Genomic DNA, 6836 nt, shown 5'->3' with positions numbered 1-6836 from the left:
CCCCTCAGACCTCTCTATTGGTTCCCTGCTTCATGCTGGTATGTTGCATTCATGTCTTGGAGCACCAGGTTGGAGTCTGGTCCAATCCAGGGAAAATTTTTAAAAACCAAGCACACTGCCATGAAGTTGAAACCCCTGTGAGTTTCTGAGACTTTGCAGTTATCAGCCCAATGCATAACCACTATGCCACCAGCGCTCCTGACACAAATCATAGCAAGTGCTAGCAATGCAGTTCTGGGTTTGCCACAAAAATTCATATTCTAATCACCTCCTACTTTAAACTCTCACAAGCTTTCACACTGTGCAATTAAGGTTAAAGTATGTACCCATCAATAACCCAAATATTGCTAGTGTCATGTTTTAATCCCACTTAAATTCTAGTTAAATTATTATTTATTTGATATATAGGACAGAAGATATATTTTTCCTTAAGATTTAGGTGAGTGGTATGGAGAAGGTTATGACAAACTGTAGCCATAATCTGTCACCCCCACTGGGTTAGGCTGGGTTCTCACGAGAAGCAAAACCATGACACTTCTATGTGTTGCAAATAGAAAGAGATTTTTATCAAGAAATGGCTTAGGCCATTGAAAAAATAAGTAAGACTAGTCTGGTTCAAGTCCGGCTTCTCCTGACTCAAGAAAGCTGATGAGCAGGAAGCAGGATAAGTAAACAGAAACATCAACAGGCACAAGTTGGTGGATGCAGCGGTCTGAACTTGGCCAAATGCATCCGCCATCACTAGTTTGCCTGGGATCAGCAAGGAATGCAACAGGAGATGCAGGAACCAGACACAAGATCCGGCTCAGGCAGAAGGCGTCGGGCCAAAAAGATCTGACCCTGTTCAATTTCACTCTTTTCTACGGAAAGCCTTATGACATCAAGGTGGTGTCATCAGGCTGTGATGCAATTGATGGGTTGCGCCCGACCCCACCCTTAACCAGGCGTGCTTAGTTGACATAATTCCTAACCATCACGCCCACCTTATGTTGATAATAATAAAAGTTGGGATAATCTAACCAACATAGAATTGCAGTTGGGGAGACTATCTATTGTGATCATTCCTCATTGGAAACTTGGCTGCCCCGTGCAAAATTTCTATATCCTCTGGTTCCTCATAGTTTTATGTGCCCCTTATGAAATCCAATTTCACCAATTTAAATGATTCCACTATTACTGGCAGCAGATTTACATGAACAATCTCATGTTGAATGTGTGCACAGTATACTTTGGAAGCTCTGGATTTCCCTTGGAAATCCATATTTAAAATGCCAATAAATAGTGGACCCATGATGTCAAAACATCACATGTTGTAAAATAAGAGTCTGAGGAAAACAACTTAATCTAACACTCATGTTGAGGTTGATCATTTTTGAGAACTTAAATTTTTGGTTATAATATAGTCAACTTGGAACAGCCTTTGAAAAATGTATTAATCACCATTGGTCACACAACAGAAGAACTTACTGAGAGAATGGGAGCACAGTAGTGCCTTTTAAATGCTTAACAGTGGATTTGTACTTTTACTCAGTTAGCAAGATAGAATCTGTACAGTAGTCAACACTTCTTACTGCACATATATATACACACATTATATACTCTACATAATTAATACCAGGAAGGTAGAACAGGACAAACACAGAATTATAAGCTACCTGACTTATTTGCTTGGCTACCATCAAGAATAGACACATGGGTTAGGTCAGCTTTATAAGGGATAGCAGTGATATTCATTTCCATTCCACTCATAGAAATACCTTTCATTTCTTCCTCACATGTGGTAAAGGAAAATGAATGGATTGGACCAAGATGGTGAACATAAGCTCTGACAAATACTGTGAGACTCTGTTCATATCTGACATCTGGTGAAGACCCAGATGGCATCTGTTGGATTACCAGCACCATACGTTTAAAGAGCCTTCCAAGGCTGCCACCTTGATAACCTAGCTAAGCCCAGGTTAATGATCAGTGTGTTACCCTCAAGCTCTAATCAAGAGGAGGAAATGCCTTAGTGCCAGAGGCCAGAAGGCCTTTGTTCTGTAGAAATATACAGCCTGCAAACAGAACTGTCTCTATCCTATGCCTTGAATCAGTGTGAAAGTCATGTTGAGTTTCCTACATCCATATTTCTAGCCACTAAATTACAAAGGTGACTAGGACAAATCCTTGGAGAGCAAGCAGAAGTAGTATGCTTACAAAAAGAGATATATAGAGGATATTAAAAAAGGCAAACACACACATGCCCATGCAGATACAAAAGAATTAAGAAGCTTGGCCTAAAGTCAAAAATGTAAGAAGAAGGTGTTGTCTTTGTCTTTTCATTCCAGCCTGTTAGATGACGGTCCCTTGGTAAGCATGATTGCAATAAAACACAGTCCTTTGGGAAGCAGGGGGGACATTTAGTGATGTGCACTATTAGGATTGCTCTAAGGCAGACACGATGACATTGATGAAGTGTCCATCTGTTTACAACCCTTCTTTTATTTTTTAATTAATCATTTTATTGGGGCCTCTTAGCTTTTACACAATCCTTACGTCCATTGTATCAAGCACATTTGTACATATGTAGCTATCATCATTTTCTTTCTACTAGAGCCCTTGGTATCAGCTCCTTTTTTCCCCTCTCTCCCCCACCCTCCAAACCTCGTGAACCTTTGATAATTTATAAATTATTTTTATTTTCATAATTTACACCATCCACTGTCTCCCTTCACCATCCCACCCTTCATTTCTTGTGCCTCGTTACTATGACTGTGAAGGTTTCCCTAGGATATCCTTTGGTGTGGTTCTTTTAAGGTTCTCTGAACAAAATACCCAGTTGATCCTGAGGAACCAAGATTGCAGAGCAGACGCTAGTAAAAGGACTGAGCCCCTGAACGCTACATATGTACAGTCCACGTCCCTGAATTTAAGACTGAAGATCATGAATAGGCTTACATCTGCAAATGACTTACAGCTTTAGGTCGGCCAACTATTATTCATCTTCAAGCAGATTAAAATGGATTTCTACTCATAGGCAGGCAAATACTCTATGCCCCATATAAGCAGGAAGCAGGTACAGAAGGTGAGACCTCGGGCCCATTTCGGGCCACTCTGGACAGTGTCTTCCCCAGTGCCTCTGTGCTCTTGGCCACCAGCCTCTGAGAGTGCCCACCCAAGTGTCCTGGAAGCTGGCAGCAGCAACCCTCATCGCGGACCCTTCAGTGGACCCAGGGAGACCCAAATAGCTCTAAATCCAACACGTGCCATTGGAGCAAGTTAAAGGATTTACTATGACGCACAGACGCAGATAGTGCCAAGTAGCAAGCTGTAATAATTACCCATGTAATTATTACCCATATAACTTATATGGGGCAGCATTTCCTTCTCCCACCGGAGGTGAGATAAAGGAAATGAGTTGCATCCAATATGAAATGGAATACACTGAAGGTATCCATCAGCAAAAGAGGGTCCTAGAGAATTTAAAAGCAGCACCACTGAATGCTGACCTGGAACAAGGATATTTCAAGGCAGTTCTCCAAATGCTAGGGTGATAATGCAGGTCCCAGAGAGGATTGCTGTGGCAGGAAATAATGAAGACATTCCATTTTCCAGACCAGCAGTTGACTTATTCCGTCAACTCCCTTTAAACCTCTGGCACTAAAAACACCACCTCATGTACTTAAAATAAGTGAAAGACCACCAGACTTCCTAGGCTTAGAAAGACTCTTCTAACTCCTCAAAATGAGGACAGTATGATGGTGGGCAGGCTAAAGAGAAAGCACTCTATGAGTAAAAATGCTGTCTGCCAAAATGGACAACTACTCAGGAATGATTCCATTCTGAGAAAACGAAATGAAATGCATTGTGAAAGACCTGCGTTGCATGGTGGTGCTGCTACCACTTCTAATCCTCATCATGACAATGTCAGGTATGGCATTTCAAATACAGACACATCACTGGAAGGACTTCAGATGAAACGACAGTTGTAGGTGCAGCTTCATTAAGACGACAGATAATCAAATGAAATACATATCTACAATTCCTAGAAGAGGAGAAAAAGCATGGGCTAAAAGAGAGTGACATATATTTAATTATGTTAGCATTATGGCTGCTCAATAACTGGCTCTGGTTTCCCACTAGAGGCAACCCCAACTCACAAAGATTTGGCTCAAGAGCTAGAAATATAAAGAATTTGCAAATGTCAAGAAGGAGAAGGAGGAAGAGCAGGTGGTGTTGGCAGTGAGATCCCATAATTATGTGCATAAAACTCTCAGGTGGGAATGTGACCAGGCAAGGAAGCAAACCTAGAGACCTGGACCAGATGGTACCATCTTATGGACTACATTTTTCCCTCAGGGCTATATTCCCTAGAGTCTCTTGACATCATCTAGTGGGAACAGAGTATTCTTGGACTGAAGTTCCTAGTGTTCTGCACCAACAAAAGCCCTCAAGAAAGTATAGCAAGTATGGGTGGACAAGAAAGTTGGTATCTTGGCTGTACCCTTCATTTGGCTACTCTCTCCTAGGAGCTTCTAATAAATTTCTCCAGCACTGCCTGTGTCTAGACAGAACAAATCTTTCTCTTGGCAATGACAAGAACCTAATTCTGTTAACACATGGGAAGAGATCAGTACATAACAGCTCTGGGCTGTATGAAAATAAAATTCTTTGTAGTACACTCTTCCACTAAAGTGACCAACAGGTTCATTCTAGAAGGCTTAAGAGTACACCTCTATAAACATACGTTTCTCATCAACCAGTCCCACCTAAAAACTGTGTTTCTGACTTTAATTAGCATGTCTATGTGTGTCTGGAAGCACACCTGATAAAAATGAGTTAGAAAAATGCTATGTTAAACAGAATTAAGGCGGTTTCATTCTTACAAGATTTATCAAAGTCTCCAGTACAGTGCTTTGAGACTCGGCAAGAGGGGTAGTACCATGTTCCCAGTCTCTTGAATGTAGATGTCTATTTTCAGGAACATCTCATGAGAGTCCATAGAACACAGCTTGGGAATGCTGGTTTAAACATTAATATAATTAATTGGAACTGAGTATAACTAATTGAAACCAAATATAATTAATAAAAGTAACATTCATAAATGGCTAACTTCTTTCAATTTAATCATTGCTAATTATGTTGGTCTCAATCTAGTAGTAACTCGTAGTGCTATTTTCTCAACATGTTTTTCATCTTAAAAAAGGGTTGATGAGTTTTTCTCTCCTAATGTGCAACTGTGGACGCCTGGTGGCATAATGGGTTACATGTTGGGCTGCTTATCTGAGGCCAGCAATTCAAATTCAAGAGCTACTCTGTGGGAGAAATCAAGGCTTTCTATTCCTGCAAAGGGTCAGTCTCGAAAGCCCACCGTGGCAGTTCCACCCTTCCCTGCAGGGTCACCACGAGTCAGAACACGCTCAAATGCCGGTGAGTGGTCTGGTTGGTGTGCAACTGAAAAGTCTCGGAGTTGGTTTGTTTAACGTGCAACTGCAGAACCCTGGTGCATAATGAGCAAGGTATGGGCTGCGAAGCGCAAGGGCAGCAGTTCAAGCACACCAATCATTTCATGGAGAACGATGAAGTTGCCTGCTCCCATAAAGAATTACAGTATCAGAAAGCCAAAGAAAGGGCTCTGCTCTGTCTTTTGCATGGCTCTGAGTCAGAAACAACTTGATAGCTTGCAGTGGGGGGACAATATGAAACTTTAAAGCCAAAAGTTGGGCATCAGAGCTGTTTTCATGCATTTAAAAATATGCATCAAATCATTACACAAATGATAATAACCACCGTTTTACTCAACAATGAGGAACTATTATGGGTCAACTTTCTCCATTTATTATGTGGGTTTCAGTTGCTGATTCTTAGAAGTAGGGTGCCAAGTATTTCTTTCAAGGCACTTGTGGGTTTACTGGAATATTCAAACTTTCAGCTAACAACTAATGGAAAATGAACCTTTTGCATTACTCCTCACTTAATTTATATACTATTTACACATTTTATAGACCAACAGCCGCGAGGATAACTATCACAGGACAGTGAGACCTGAAATACTTTGAGGGGAAAAAGAATGAAAGAAGACATCTGGCGCCATATTTTTCTGTGTGTGGAAAGCATATTTATAGACTATCCTCTGGAAAGTTATTGAGCATTTTATTGGCATATATAATCAAATTACAGAATGGTTCGATATATAGTAAAAATAATAACACAGGCCTCCTCTTCTCTCTACAGATCTCCTCACAAAGATTAATTCTGGCATAATTAGATTTTAAAATATCTACTGCATTTCCACTTTTAGAGAAGGAACACGCTTCCTGCAGGGAAGCTGTAGATAATCGTAACAAGTACATTCACTTAAATGACAGACGACAACAGCTACTGTTGCAACTGGTTTTTATACATAAAAACACAACAGAGATAAACAATCCCAAGGAGAAAACAATGGGATCTAGGGTTTGGGGGAGACAGAAGAGAGGGATGTGGGGGAATGGGAGGGGGTGCCAATGAACCCAGTGACAAGGAAACAACAAGAGATATAAAATCGATGAGGAGAAGTGTGCATAACACCTGGTGGGGTTTGATCAAGTGTAAGGTAGCGGAGAGAAATTATTGAGACCCGAATGAAGGTCAAACATGATAGTGGGAAAAGAGGAAACTAAAAGGCAATAGAGTAAAGAACTAGGAGGCAAAGAACATTTATAGAGGTCCAAATACAGTGAACCCTCGCCACTTTGCACTTCGACTTCCGTGGCTTCACTCTATCACGGTTTTTGCGTAACAGCGCATGCTCTGTCATTACTGCCACTGATTGGCTCATACTGTACACACTTGATGCCATAAATAATATAATAAAT

At 40.9% G+C, this 6836-nt stretch overlaps 1 protein-coding gene and 1 pseudogene across 2 annotated transcripts in view; one reads left to right on the top strand and one right to left on the bottom strand.

Annotated features, from left to right (window-relative positions):
• APBA2 (amyloid beta precursor protein binding family A member 2) overlaps positions 1 to 6836 on the bottom strand; it is a 182588-nt gene that overhangs the window by 134595 nt on the left and 41157 nt on the right. The gene's annotated exons all lie outside the window — the stretch shown is intronic.
• Positions 3032 to 6836, top strand: part of LOC101660329 — a 6787-nt pseudogene continuing 2982 nt past the window's right edge.

Source organism: Echinops telfairi, unplaced genomic scaffold (genome assembly GCF_000313985.2).
Source record: "Echinops telfairi isolate 266 unplaced genomic scaffold, ASM31398v2 ScPeMD7_7475;HRSCAF=8513, whole genome shotgun sequence".
NCBI classification, from domain to species: domain Eukaryota; kingdom Metazoa; phylum Chordata; class Mammalia; order Afrosoricida; family Tenrecidae; genus Echinops; species Echinops telfairi.
Note: the sequence above shows the minus strand (reverse complement) of the source record. Positions and strands in the feature narration are given on the sequence as shown.